General features: G+C 35.2%; 1 long non-coding RNA gene across 1 annotated transcript in view; it reads right to left on the bottom strand.

The window, feature by feature from the left end:
* Positions 1-16,186, bottom strand: part of LOC141401393 (uncharacterized) — a 72,177-nt gene extending 55,991 nt beyond the window's left edge. The window contains exon 1 of the long non-coding RNA XR_012412344.1: positions 15,986-16,186. This is a non-coding gene — a long non-coding RNA (uncharacterized lncRNA). The remainder of the gene's footprint in view (positions 1-15,985) is intronic.
* Positions 16,187-16,478: the final 292 nt, after the last annotated feature.

Below are 16,478 nucleotides of genomic sequence, written 5' to 3' on the forward strand. Positions count from 1 at the left end.
TAGGCAGAAATTTGGCCAAATATTGTCGTTGTTGAAATGAAATCAGTTTCAAATCACTGTTTATTGATTTAAACACTTCTGCACGCGCTCAAGCCAATTGTTGAAACATCTCCAAAACGTGGTTTTTGAACGTGTCAACAGCATGTTCTCTCGATTGCTGTTTTGTTTCGGTCTTATACGCATTGTATAAGGTTTATATAGCGATCGTATTTTTTTGAAATTTCTTGCACCAATCTGTACGGGGTCCACCGATACGAAACCTTTTTTACGGCCAGGTTTTCATGCAGTATGGGATGTAAGCCCATGAATTAGCGGCAAGTGTCGCAGACATAACCATCGTGTCACCTGGTCTGACAAATGATGTCGTTTCTCTTGGACGTACAAAGTTTGTCGTAAAATATATTGAGTGTTTGGTAGAGAGCGGGAAGGATAGAGCTTCCCTACAATCAATTTCACAAAAACTGAATTTACTTTAAGGAAAACCTTTCACGTGTGACTACCAAAGTTTCGGAGTAGAGCCACTTTTGTTTCGACTCCGACTCCGGAGTCGACTCTGAAGACAATTTCTAATAGCACTCAATGAATAAAATATACACTAGTTTACGATTTTTTCCTATATGTTGGCCATTTTCTGCGGTGTTCCTTGAAAATAACTTTTGTCGAATATAATACACAACTACAAAACTTCTTTGTTTAAAACTTCTACGATTATAATAAAAATACAAGATCACAGAAATTTGAAACTCTGTGTAAGAGGTTCTGAAGTGGGCAGGGAATATGAGCAGTTTGAGATCATTATCTTCTTGGATCATAATCTTATATAGAATGTGTTTGATCCAAAACAAATATTCCAAAATATGTATACATTTCTTATCGTATATTAAGAAATCGACCCAGCTTACAAATTCACGCTTAAGTTGAAACTCTAATTCGATTGTCATGGAATTTTAAGTTTGCTTTAGATTATTAATTGGACCGCAAAAGTTCTTGAAATTCATTTTTGATAAATGTAGAAAAAATTGTTGCCCGGAGTTGGAGCCATGTTATTTTTTCGACTCAGTCTCCGACTACAGCATAATTGCTCGACTCCAACGCAGACTACGAAACCCTATTGACTACTGACTATAGAATGTTGCTTCATCGCGTCGTCATCACGTAGAAAATTGTGAAACATGGTCGGACGAAAATATTCACAAGTAAATTCCACATTTTTTTGCAAATTAATCCTTCAAGTCCTGTAAAAAACGCAATACGTGGTACGTCAAACCGCACTGAGTACGCTTATGCTAGAAAATGTTAAGCTTTCCAATCGAAATGGTAAATAGCGCCTGACATTGTTGTCTAGCCCAGAAACTTCTGTAGTAGCCCTCGTATGTGTACTCTATTTTCATCCAAAAATATTGGTCACCGTACGTATGGTACAAAATAAAAGTGTTGAGTTTTTTTTTTGTACCATAAACTAATAAATGTATAGACAAATAAGTTGTAGCTTGCTTCTCGTTCTCCAGGTGTCGCTCTTGCGAAATATGCTAGGGTTGCCACTCAATTCCACAATGTTTTGGGGTAAGTTGGACAATTTTGTTGCATATTTTCATATGAGGAAATAGATCCGGCCAAATACTATCCACATATTGTCTTTTACCGGAATAAATAGTTAAACAATTTATAGTTATTGCCATTTTACAAGTTGAGTTCAAATGAGTGCATATTAAACAGACTACATTGGAATATACTCACTGAGACGATTTCTTCCTCTTTACATTAATTAGTCCAGCATTAGGCAACCCATACCAACGCACATTGTGTTGTTTGCATTAGTAATGGGGACATAACGCGCTCAATGCAGTTCAATCATTCGGATCAGAATCGTTCATGGGGTCTTAATCGTCCGCTTGATGAAAATACATACACCAAAGGGCCTATTCTGTAACTTTTTAACAACTTTACTCATTGCTTATTTTCCAACAATTTCATTTCTTTGTTTTGTAGTTGCTACACTAGATTGTGAATCGTTTGTTCGTTGATCGTTCTTCGTGGATCCTTCGGTCGGCGCTCAGTAATCTATTGAACTATATCGACTGATTTAGTTCATACGCTCTTTTCAATTAATAGTCCAATTGAACTAGTTTGTTCATAAACTATACAACTCTACTCAACATCATATGTGTAAGGCAATTACAATGATAAATAACCTGGTCAACACTACTTTTGTATCTTCCGAAATTGTTTGTGTTTCTGACTAAAATTGTCTAGTTATTTTGGAATCCGGAAGCAGTTTTGCCTATCAGTTTTTTTTTTCGATATATAGGAGCCTATTTTACCATTTTTACCCAGATTTTCGTTATCCTTGGCCACAAGAAATATTTATTCGGCTTTTTTTAAATTAGTTTGTTAAACATTGGTTTGGTCATTTTGTGATTTTGTGGACCAGTGTAATCATTAACTAATAACCCGGCATTTAAATGCTAGTATTGGCAAGACAATAGCAAAAATATAAACCTTTTTCACAAATACATTTATAAATTTTTAAATATGTATAGAGGAAGGTATGAATGCATTGGTGAATATGGTTTGCAACTTTGCTATTGTCTTGCCAATACTGGCTGTACGCATAGTTATTAGCGCACATATAGTTTTATTACGGTGTAAATTTATGTTTTTCGAACTTTAACATTTTTACTCATTCTTAAAGTGAAATTCAATCCGCACACTATTGCCATCCTAATCTAAAAATTTTTTCGAATATGAAAGAAGAAGCATCATCGACTAATTAAATATAGACAACGGAATGCTTCTTCTTTATTGTTCGAAAAAAAGTCAGATTAGGATGGCGTTTGTGTGCAAATTAAATTTCGCCTTAAAAATGAGTGAAAACATTAATGTTCGAAAAAAACATAAATTTGGACAATAATAAAAATATATTTGCTAATAAGCCACAAAAACTAAAACGTTTCATAAATTGAATGATTTTTTATCATTGTAAGTACTTCAAGGCTTGCGTACATAAGCTGCCTCGCCTGGTTGCCTTGCTTGCTTCTGATAAAAAAATAAAAAAGAAAAGGGCAACCCAGTTCGAAATTTGCTCGGCCTCCTTTATTCTTTTATTTTTATTATGTCAAAAATGAAGCAGGAAAGCAAGGCAACCAGGCAAACACCTTCAGGCCTTCAAACATATGATGTTGAGTTGAAAAACCGGCAAACACTAAAGGGGTGTTTACACAATGTATGAATGTCATATGAGATGTCAAATTTGTTACCTGTGAATGTTGTACACATAGTGTGGCCATTATGAAAATTTGCATCTATCAAAATTATGTGGCAACTCATATGTAAATTTTTCATTTAGGGGGAGCTCTATTCGGTCATGTATTTTCGTATGCAGTTGAGAAATTGATTGTTAGAAGAAAACAATTTTACCAAAAAATGAAGGAAATAGGTAAAGAAAACGAAAATGTGAGTGCGATTAAAGTTTTTAACAATATAAATTGTGTTATTTGCGTGATTTATATTTTGTGGTCATATGAAATTGTATGCTAGTGTGAACGCAAAAACTAAAAGTGGTATGGACTTTGACAAACATAAAGGATGTCGAATGGATAAAAGAAGTGACAGCTCATATGACATTGACCGATAGTGTAAACACCCCTTAAAACAAACTCTACCCCTCAACTTCGAATTGAGCAGCTATGGTGCGGAAAAATAAACAAACTCAACACTTTGCGTATGTACCATCGTCAAAATATGCTGGTGTGGCATCTGGCGGAATAAGATAACTACATCTTCCGTTGTCTATATTTAATTAGTCTATGGAAGCATTCCGTTGTCTATATTTTATAAGTCTTTGTTTTCACTCATTCTTAAGGTGAAATCATAGACTAATAAATGAGCTCTGTTCCAGAACTAAAAAGTTTGTACAATTTTTACCACTTTTACACATTTTGCGTTGCCGTACACAAAATTTATATGAAACTCGTTTACTACTTTTACAACTTTTACCACTTTATAAAGTACGGGAACAGGCCAATGTATAGACAAATAAATTAGGTATGTTCGTTTACTCAATAATTTGTAAAAATTTGTACAAGTCCAGTAACTTCTTGTAAACGACTAAGGTCTTTTGCACTGAACTGTAGAGTAAACGAACAACATCCAGTAACAATTCGTACAAATTTTGAGTAAACGAACACACATATTGTAGTGTGCTTCTTGCTGATTTGTAGTGATTTGTTAGACAAATGAATCGTATATACATAGATTTGCTCTTAGCATTTATCTTCGAATTATCGAAAATTGATAGATGGCGTTAGTAGTTTTATTTATAGTTAATATAGATTTTAAACTATTTATTCTGATAAAAGACAACATGTGGATAATCTTTGGCCAGATCTACATCCTCATATAAACAAATTCAACAAAATATTGCAATTTACCCCAAAACATTGTACAATTGAGTGAAAAGATTAAGCAGTTTTCGCAAGGGCGACACCTACAAAAAGAAGCCACTACAATCTCTTTGTCTATTTCATTCATTCGTCTATGTTGTTATTACATCTTCAATTTAAACTAAATGTTATATTTTGTAAAAATATGGCAATATCAAGCAAATAAGACTGTACACATCAAATTTACTCAACTCTGATTGGTTGAAATGGATTTGCTCTCAAATTGTTCCTGTCTTTGGTGAAGCATACTCTCGGGCGCATTTAATTTTTCAAAGGAGCACAAACCTCCTTTTAATCTATCTGACACTTAAAGCCAGTTTCTGTATGTAGAAAGAAGAACGTTGGTGCGAATGAAGCACGCCCGAACTTTAGTTTTCGAAAACGTTTACCTTTGCTTTTGCTTCAAAATAAAAACAAATTTGAGAAACACACAAGAGTTTGGACGTGTTTCTTTCGCACACATTCTTCTTTCGACATGCAGAAACAGCTGTTATTATTAAAGAAAACATGTAAGAACAAAAAGCAGGTTATCTGTTCGATACCGGCCAAAATTTAACTACAGAAAGGATGTAATAATGAGCCAAAATAACATTGAAATTACTTTAGTGTGTCCAAGTCCAAGTTTTTCATCAGTCTCAATTTACCATATCAATATTGGTACACAATTATCATGAGGAAGAAGCAGAGACGGAAATTGGAAATTTCTCTCTTCAATGATGCTGGAGAGTTTTATGTTATGGATTCAACAATCATCCAAGCGAACAGAGGTTCACAAGAGGAAAAACGCACAAAGAGTCTCAAAGTTGCGGCTAACAGCGTTTGAAGTGTCCCAGGATGGCGTAATTCGAAAACTTCGTGTCGAACCTGAGGGAATGATTAAACGCCACAATAAACACAATAAACCATTGTATATCAGTGCCGGGCAACGTTCCACATAGAAATCCCTCCAGATGTTGTAGATGTTGTGCCACAGTCAGAGTTTATTACCCTTTCCGTGAGTGGTAATAATTTGGCCCCAACTCTAAAGAATCTCAATGGTTAACCTCCGGTTGTGGTGAACTGAATATGGTGAACTTTGCTCCAAATGTTTATTATTGTCTTTTTAGGACGAAGGCCATTATTTATGAAAGTTTTTAATTAATTAATTGGATTAATCGAGCTAACATGAGTTTTGTATATACTGGTGTTACAGTAACTTCAATGAAAAAGAATTAGTGGCAAAAGCAAGGAATTACATGAAATTGGTTATCAGCAACAATTACACTGCTCAACAAAATTGAAAAAGTTGAATGTTTCAGACGAAGTTGCAGTTGTTTCTAGATGAAATCGGCGAGTTATTTTCAAATCTGGTCCCGGTTTTTCTCCATCAGCCCTTGTTTTTGAGATATAGCTCAAAATCGGTTTTTACGAGTTTAAGCCAGACTTTCGTTATTTTCAGATTCACACAAATATTTTTTGTGGGTTTTTCGACATTAATATATTAAGGAGATGTTGTACGCTCGATACAAATCGTTTTTGAAATAGTTATGCTCACCATACATATCAAAAAAATATAGAAAATATACGACTATATAGTCCAGAATTTAAATATATAATATAAAGTTCATAGCTCCCATGATTCAGCCATAACCTAAAAATCATCATGAAGACTGCCATTGAAAAGTAAATGGCTTATGTGGTAATGATATCACTGGTAAATTATTTCCCTTTAGCAGTCTTCATGGTGATTTTTAGGTTATGACCGAATCATGGGGGCTATGAACTTTATATTATACATTTGAATACTGGATTATATAGTAGACACCCTAAGCATATCCGGAGTACCATATGAAGATCCTATGACTTTCCCCGATGACGTAATTACAGCTTAAAGTACTCAAAATATGCAATTTTTGCAAAGTCCGTCGTATATTTTCTATATTTATACCCTATACCACAATGTGGAAAAGGGTATAATAAGTTTGTTTTCCCAAAAATTCATGTAACGCCGCGAAATATTCGTCGTAGACCCCTCATGTGGTATACCAAACTTCATATCTCGACGAGATAAAGCGATTTAGCGATGTGTGTCCGTCCGTCCGTCCGTCTGTCCGTCCATTAAAAATTGTAATCAAGCTAGAGGCCGCAATTATGGACCGATTGTCACGAAATTTAGTATGGAGGTCGGGTTTGGACCAGAATAGAACTGATTAGTTTTTGGCGATGATCGTGAAATGTTAAAGGGATGAAATGGACCAAAAACAAAATTTTTGCTCGATTTTGTAGCCGCTCTGTAGGTCGCAATAATAGTCCGATCGGCGCGAAATTTTAAACGTAGTTTTGGTTTGAGATGAAGAAGTAGCGTGCAAGTCAACGGTATGATCGGATAATATTTAGCGGGTTAAATTGATCAAAACTTTTGTGTGAAAATTGGTAAAATTTCTAATGCACATCTTATAACAGCTAGCCCGGAAAGCTAGTGCACAGGGATAGTGGTATAGGGTATCACATGGTCGGCCCCGTCCGACTATAGTCTGTTCTTACTTGTTTTTTGATATATACTCACCATAACTATTTCAAAAACGATTTGTAGCGAGCGTACAACATCTCCTTAATATATTAATGTCGAAAAACCCACAAAAAAATATTTGTTTGTATCCGAAAATAACGAAAGTCTGGGTTAAACACGTAAAACCAGATTTTGAGCTATATCTCAAAAACAAGACCTGATGGAGAAAACCGGGACCGGATTTGGAAACAACTCGCCGATTTCATCTAGAAACAACTGCAACTTCGGTTGAAACAAAAGTCCTGTTGACCAGTGTTATCAAAGTTACAGAGTCTTTGGTCAAGGTATTGATGATGAGCCAAGAATAAAGAATTATTTTTCATTAAAACGTTTCTCATAGTTCGAAATGTAATCGGAGAATGATGATTGCCATATTTCCTTGCTGTGGTTGTTTTATACATACCACTTTGTTCCCATTCTTTCATTGATTTATATTTAACGCCATTTCTACATTCAGTCCTTAAAGATCGTAAGGATTTGTTGATGTTAGCTAGACCCAGATATTTATACAGTGTTGATCTTGAACATTTATATTTGTAATCTTGTATTGCTCCAGCCATGGAGCCGACTTCGTTGTATTTTAGTTCACCAACAACAGAAGTATCTTCTTCTATTTCATAGCTTTATTCTATGTTGCTGTCACCAATTCATCACCAGGAGCAGAGGCTGCGGATGTAGCAACTGCGACAGCTACGTCGTCATCCAATTCAAATTCGATGGCAAGCATCTGAACAAATCTTTTGAAATCATCGTCAATATGATCCTCATCAGCATTTGCATTTGTGTTGCTACGGCCTCCAACTATGAGGTTTCTTGCACTGATTTGTAATAGGTTTATTGTGTAAAGTGTTTCCTGGGTAGAATTTTTGTTTAATTCACAGCGGCCAAAAAAATATACGAGCTGTTGTATATGTTTTAGTACATGGGGCGATATATTTGGCAATGTGATGTGGTATTGGTATTTTCCCGTCGACAGGAGGGTTCTAAAAAGATCGCTGCTCTCCATCAGCAGGATCTGGTGAATCTTAATGAATGCGTCTCCAGATATTATGTTAACATTTGCGTTGCCTTTTACTGCCTCAGAGTACAATTCTTTAAGAAGATTGATGTGATGCAATTTTACCAATTTTCCTCTGACTGTTCTGACTGTATTCGTTGTATTCGTGGACATGTTGATGGTAAAATAACAACTGTTCTTGTTCTGCTCAACTGTTAGATTGGTTTATATTGCCACGTGCCTAACAAAACAACAAAAACAACGACAAGCAACAAAAAACGTTAAATTTTAAATTGTGCTCTTCAGTTATAACTAACTTCTTAAGTTCTATGTTCTCATTGTTACATTGTTATATCATAGACTAATGGAAACATAGAGTATGTTCGAAAAAGTGTTCTGAAAAAGTTAATAAATATTTTGTTCTGGCAAAAGACAACTTGGGGTTAGATAAACATATCCAAGAAAATATTGTCATTTTCCGCAAAAAACGTCTTCGAACTTTTTTGAGTTTTCGGGTTTGAGTAACTTGATAGCGGCAAAATTGCGTACTCCTTCGTCTATGTTGTCATTAGTCTATGGTATAACTCAAAAAAAGTTAGTTTTAACTCAAGAGGACAAAAGAAGTTCTCTTTTTCTCTCAAACAAACTCAAACTTCAAATTTGTTATATAACCATTGTTTAAGTTAGAATTGATCATATTGTTTTATTTGGCCCTATGAATCGCATAGGCATATTCGTTGAAATCTCCCCATTCCAATTTGTTACACCCCTGTAATAGTATGAGAGATTTCAACTAATATTCACTTGACAACCGCCCTCTTCAAGCATCCATGCAGATGTCAACACAAAACAAACACATAAACAAAAAGAAGATCGATCGGCCGCTTAAATCGAAAGCAACTTCTACCCGCGCTTTATCGTAAGCCTTCGTTGTACTTAATTCTTAAAGGTAATATTGTTTACCAATAAATAAACACACGGCAATCGAGCCAAACCATTTACTAAAAACTATCGTGTTTTATTTTCTATTTCTTTTTATTTCTATTGACGGCCACTCGTACGCATTGGGCGTACTGGCTCCTTGTACACTTGTTTCCCCCAAGTCCCTAAGTCCCTTAAGTCCCTATAGTGCCTATAGTGCGGACTAAACATTTGGTTGCTTCGAGCCGAATAAACAACCATAATAACACACACACATACAAAAATAGCAGAAAGCTTTTTTACATTGTTCATTTGCAACACACACCACCACACACACACACAAAAATAACAAATAGCTTTTTGAAACTGGGATTATTTGAAAAAATAGGGAAAAAACGGGGTTCGTGAACTGAAAAATAGGGAAAACGGGGTTCGTGAATTGACTGGGGTTATTATTGGAATTATTTGGAAAAAACGGGGTTCGTGAACTGAAAAACAGGGAAAAACGGGGTTCGTGAATTGACTTGAGCTATTATTGGGATTATTTTGATAAATTTATCTAGTGGTTTTATCTGGCTTCGTGAATTTAAATTTAATCTTGTTTGTTTTTTACGTTATAAAATACGAAAAAAAACCAAAAAAAAAATAGACAAAAGTATCTTCTCTCAAAGAGAGATTCTTTTGACGGATGACGCGAATATCAACGGATAATGGTTTTAGACCCCAAGTAGGTTTGCACGATATCCGTTTCAGACAATTTTGAGTAGATCTAGCAATGTCCGCCAGTCTGTCTGTCTGGCTGGTTGGTGCGCACGATAACTCTCGAACGGATGAACCGATTTGGTCTAAAAGTTGGCCCTCGCAATATTTTGTGCAAACTTAGTTTAAGTTCGAAGATAAGCCATATCGGTCCACTCCTTCAGGTAACTTCCCCACAAAAGTTGAAAAATGTTTGGAAAATTGTGCACACGACAACTCTTGAAGGGAGTGACCGATTTAGTCCATACTTTACACATCCTAATATATATGCCAGGTATAGATCAGGTTCGAATATGGACTATATTTGTCCACTCCTTCGGGTGCCTCCCACACAAAATTTTGGATAAGTTAACTTTAAGAACTGCTCTCGAATCACATTGAGTTTTGTTGAAGCAACATCCGACCGATTTGGTCTAAAAGTTGGCCCTCGCAATATTTTGTGCAAACTTAGTTTAAGTTCGAAGATAAGCCATATCGGTCCACTCCTTCAGGTAACTTCCCCACAAAAGTTGAAAAATGTTTGGAAAATTGTGCACACGACAACTCTTGAAGGGAGTGACCGATTTAGTCCATACTTTACACATTCTAATATATCTGCCAGTTATAGATCAGGTTCGAATATGGACTATATTTGTCCACTCCTTCTGGTACCTCCCACACAAAATTTCGGATAAGTTAACTTTAAGACCTGCTCTCGAATCACTTTGAGTTTTGTTGAAGCAACTTCCATTCACTGACCCACTTACGATGGTACAATTTTTTCAGGGGCAAGTAAATACTTTCTGAGAAAATAGCCCGAAAGTTGTAAAAATCCCTATGACACCATGTGTAGTGGCTGGTGCGCACTATAGCACTCGAAGTGGTCAACGGATTTGGTCCAAGATTTGGCTCACAGTTTCAATTCACATAGGCTGAGGGTATATCTCTGTCGGCAAAGCCGACTGATACTTTTTTACTTGTTATACCCTATTTTAAATGTGGACAAAATGTGACCCAATCTTGTATTTACTTTCTTTCAGATGCCATCAAGAAGGAAATGCAGCATTCCAGCATGCAACAGCATTGAGGCACTGCAGCAACCCAGAATCCAAATCCATTCCATTAGGACTGCATGGATTCCAATATTGCAACAATATTGGCAACAAAATTATAGTGATGCAGAGCTAAAAGGAATTTGTATATGCTCTCTGCATTTTGAGGCGAATGCCATTTCAAACAAAAATTATTTATATAATCTATCTTCCCACCACCTGCCAGAGCCGTCGTCCACGCCGACCACATTATTGACGACATTGATGCCGATGATGCAGCTGATGATGATGATGTAGCCAGTGCCAGAGCCGTCGTCCACGCCGACCATATTATTGATGATTATGATGATGCAGTCATGGCCGTCGTCCAAGTCGATGGTATAGGCAAAAGAACTTGCCAACAAATGTGGATTGATATTTTAAGTGGGAAATCTACATATCCTTATTCCCCCAAGGAAATCATGTTTTTAAGGACACACCTATTAATGTCACACAAGACATATACAACATTAGAAAATAGATACGATTTTAGATGCCCACCCGCAGAATACGTTGAAATCTTTCTACCAGACAGCCCAATGGGTTTCTCAGAAACTACAAAAGTTTTGCTTCAAAAATACCTCGAAAATAAACCACCGACAGAAAAAAATTTGCATTTTTTCCTTTGACGCATTGAAGGTAAAAGATGATAATTGCAGATGTGCATATGCATTTTTGATGAGTGTTTTATTTTCGAATTGGGAACTTCTGTTAGGGGTGGAATCTAAACCGAAATACACAGTGGACAATTTAACGAACATGCTTGCTCAAATTTTTGCAACAGTATCAAGTTTAAATGTTCACATTGTTTTTTGTTGCTGCGACGCTGATGATAGACACATGCAACTATTATATCCATTAAGGGTTCAAAGAGTATTTGTGGAAATAATTCCAGGCTACAATTACCTATGGGCCATACACATAATGCATTTGTTGTGCAATATAACATATGCATTTTATTCCAAAAAAAAAAATTAAATTTCAGCAATCAGTGCCCAACTACGGGTATATAAAAACAAAATATAGAAAGCGAACATCATATTCATATGAAACATTTAACTTAAATAATCTATACTTAAGCATTTATAATAATAAAACTCTTGCAGATCTTGCAACCAAAACCACAAAAGAAGATTTGCGGTGCACAAAAGAAGATTTGCGGTGCACAAAAGACTTTATATCCGGCATGATTCCTCTCGTGCATTTATTACTGCATGGCGACTTGCCTTTAGGAGAAAAATATATATTATACAGGCATGTCACAGATTCCGATCGGAATGGTTTCAATTCCGTAATTTCATTTCGATCGTTTTTGTTTTAGCTTCTTCAGATTTCAATCGATTTGGTGAATTCCGAAAATCTTATTATTTGTATAAATATGGCAACATTAGAAGAATTAAGAGAAACGAAACAAAAACATGTGATTAGAAAACACGGTAGAAGTGGAATTGTGAAAACATTGTGTTGCCTTTTTTGTGCGAAAAGAAAGTTAATTTCGTTATTGAATTTTCAATTTTTCTATTGTTTCTGTAATTTAGGCACAAAAAAATCAATTTTACATTGAAAAATACCTTCCTTGAGCTTTTTCTTGTTTTGTTTTCTTTTATCATTGTTTTAATTTATCATTCGTAATGCCAGATTGTCTTGTTTTTACAAAATAACAATGAAAAATTATGTGACAATACTTTGTTAACAAATGATTTCGTTGATTGAGAAATAATGGAAATGTGCGAATTTTTTAAAAAAAAAATGGTAAAAAAATATGAAATTAAATGTGAATTTTTTAATAAAACAATATTTTTATTATTTTCAAGTGTTTTTGCAGTGTTTTAAAGTGACATGTTTCCAAAAATATGAAATTCCACTTGAGAAACCAAAAGTGGTTTCATTTCGAACAAAATTTTCGTTTTTCGGTTTCTGAAGAAGCTAAATACGGAATCAATTCCACTTTCGATCGGAATTGGTTTCTGTGACATGCCTGATAAACACATTTTGCAATTTTTTAGAACAAATAGATTATTCTCAACAAAAAGTTTTTATTTCATCACTTAAAGCATGGAAATTAATGCTACAAAGATTTGGCAATATTTCATTATTAAAGTGTACAACACACAATACTATTGAACATTTGTTTGCAAAAATTAGAGCACGATATGAGAAAACACCCACAGTAAATAATATGATTTATGTAAAATCGGGTTCAGATGCCGCAATTGAATGCACTAATGAAATTAATAATAACTAGACAGCGGAATCCTATGCAAATGCATATATGGTTAGGATGGTCGTCGAGAAAATCTGATTAGACAGAAACTCGTTTTATTACAAAATAAAACGGATTAGGCACAGAAATTTTTGCATATTTTGCATATTCAGCATATCGTGCATATTTTGACATATTTGTACATATCTGCATAAAATTAGCATATGCAAAACCATGTGCAAACATATATTCAAGAATTTGTGGTCTAAATATCCCACCGAAATAGCTGAAATTTGGTATTAAGTCTTCGTTAGGGGTATGCAACTTTACAACTGAAATCTGTCCGCATAGATCCACGTCTTCATATAGCCCCCATAGAACGGTACCTACCGATATTCGGTATTTTGAAAGTTGTAGCCTCAACATTCCACCGAAATGACTGAAAATTGGTATTTAGTCTTCGTTGGGCGTATGAAACACTCCACCTGAAATTTGTCGGCGTAGGTCCACGTCTTCATATAGCCCCCATAGAATGGGACCTCCCGATTTTCGGTATTTTGAAGGTTGTGGCCTCAATATCCCACCGAAATGACTGACATTTGGTAGTTAGTTTTCGTTGGGGGTATAAAACTTCCCACCTGAAATATCTCGGTATAGGTTCACTTCTTCATATAGCCCCCATAGAACGGTACCTCCAGATTTCTGATATTTTGAAGGTTGTGGCCTCAATATCCCTCCGAAATGGCTGAAATTTGGTATTAAGTCTTCCTAGGGGGTATAAAACTTTCCACCTGAAATTTCTCATATAGTCCCCATAGAATGGTACCTCCCGATTTTCGGTATTTTGAAGGTTGTGGCCCCAATATCCCACCGAATGAATAAAAATTTGCATTTTTTTTCGCTGTGGGTTTAAAACTTTCCACTTAAAATTTGTCGGTATAGGTCCACGTCTTCGTATAGCCCCCATAGAACGGTGCCTTCGGATTTCTGGTATTTTGAAGGTTGTGCCCTCAATATCCCTCCGAAATGGCTGAAATTTGGTATTAAGTCTTCGTTGAGTGTATAAAACATTCCACCTGAAATTTCTCGATATAGGTCTACGTCTTCATATAGCCCCCATAGAATGGTACCTCCCGATTTTCAGTATTTTGAAGGCTGTGGCTGTGGTTATATATTTCTCTATTTTATTGACTTTTATGGAGAGAATTTTAAACAGAAAAATTGTACACACAAACATTTTTGTACCTATTACTGAAATATTTGTTGCATAAGAAAATATGTAAAATGCATAAATTTTGCATATGCAAAAATTTATGCATTTTGCATAATTTTGCATATGTCATATGTTTCGATTGCAATGTAATCAGAAACCAAAAATATGCCTAGTCTCAAATTTTGACATGAATCGGACCAAAAATAGGGGTTGCATAAAATTCCGCTGTCTAATAATAACTTATTCTGGGCTGAGGACAAATTTCCAAATTAATTATATATTATTATTATTTGATATTATAATTAAATTTAGTTTACAATAATAAAATCTACTCAAAATTGTCTGAAACAGATATCGTACAAACATACTTGGGGTCTAAAACCATTATTTCTATGAGGCACATTCTTGGTCGTATCAAAGTGTAAATATATTAAGGCATGTTTAGAAAAGCAGCCTCCAAACACGGTTCACAATGTTACTAAGTTTACCACACAACACTCGAGGAAAAATAACTATGACACAGGACTTTTCTTGATATCACTACTGCCAGGGAAATCTGTATCTGATATATCACACATTAGATACGTTTTAAAACAAAAAGCCACGTTTGAATCCCCAAAAGCTAATACGAGAATACTTCAACGTTGGCGTTGCCAACAGTGGGGTCACGTGTCTTCCAACTGCAGCCGTCAGTGTGCATGTGTCAAGTGTGATAAGTGTCATGACCCCGGTAATTGCGAATATGTACAAACGGATAGTAACAAACCAGCAAACCGTATTGTGTGAATTGTAAGGAATACGGTCATCCATCAAGTTATAGGAAATGTCCCTCGTATTTAAAGTATGTGGAACTAAAAGAAACAATTAAAACTTCTGCGAAACAATAGAGATTAGAGGCTTCAAGAGGTGTATATAATGCTCTGAATGGGTCAAATATAGTTCAACCCGGAAAAACGTTTGCTAATTGTTTCAGCAGCTCTCAAAATTGCAAGGAAAGCTACGCATCAAATACTGTTCAAGAGTTCCTAAAAATAGCAAGAGTTTTATGTGAACCTGAGACGTTGTCTCTGCAAGAAAAAATGGAGCGTTTTATGAGAGGATACAAGAACATGACTGTAGATGAGGCTAAAAGCCAATGTTTGGGGTTGTTAAATGAACTAAAGCAGTCTTATGGTCCGTAAACATATAAATTTGTTAACTCTTAATGTCAGGTCGTTAATTGATATTAGCCGAAGAATTGATTTATTGAGTATATTAAATTCTAACAGAATAGATTTAGCTTTCATTCAGGAAACATATTTGAATGAAAGACATCGAGTAGTATTGAAGGACTATGTCTTTTTAGAAAACAGAAGTGGTGTTGATGTGGTTTGGCACTTCGAGAAAACATAGCATTCACAAGACTCGAAATTCCAAATCTTCAAGTTCCAAATTTGTTCATAGTAATAAACACTTCAATAGATGGTCAGCAGAAGAAGATTTTGCTAGGAACAGTTTATTTTGAGTGTAATTTGGGGAAATCTATCATATACAACAATCTCTCAATTATAAACAGTTTCTCTCGTAACTATGATGGTTTAATTTTAGGCGGTGATTTAAACTCCAGAAACGTATGTTGGGGTGGCTCCTTTACAAACTTAAACGGTAGATCACTTCTACAATGACAACTCTCTCGTTAGATTGTGCGATTCAACACCATCAGTTCCAAATGGAGCGTCATTCTTAGACCATTATTTAATCAGTCCAAATTTTGTAGATGTTCTGCACCCTAATTTTCGTATTGAGAGTCTATCAATCTTTCCTGATCATTATGCGTTAAAATTACAACTTACGTTTGGTGGTGTTGACTTTGTAGCCTAGGGAATACGTCTCATTTGAAAACACGAACTGGGTTCAATTTAAATCCGATTTAACTGCTGAATTAGATGCTCATTTCCCACCACTTAATAAAAATCTGTCTAACGGAGAGATTGATGATTACATTGAGGAATTTACTTCCACTGTTGGTTTAGTGTCTCAATTACATTCTGAAAGAAAACTGTTGAAAAACAGAAAATTTAAAGTATCGCAGGAAGTAAATAATCTTTACAAATTAAAGCATGAATGGCTAAAAGAATTGAAACTACTTTTTCACCGTCACATGAACAGACAAAATCCTCAATATGTATTACTCTCAAAGCAAATTAATCTTCTTAAAGTTATAAACAAAGAAAATGTGGAGATAGAACAGTCCCGTATTTTTGATGGAAAACTGCGAAACATTAGACCTGGTCCGAATGCATATAGACAAATCTATGGCTTAATAGGAAAGTGTAACAAGTCTGC

This window comes from Musca autumnalis, unplaced genomic scaffold, assembly GCF_047663935.1.
Source record: "Musca autumnalis isolate F117 unplaced genomic scaffold, ASM4766393v1 scaffold_4, whole genome shotgun sequence".
Classification (NCBI taxonomy): domain Eukaryota; kingdom Metazoa; phylum Arthropoda; class Insecta; order Diptera; family Muscidae; genus Musca; species Musca autumnalis.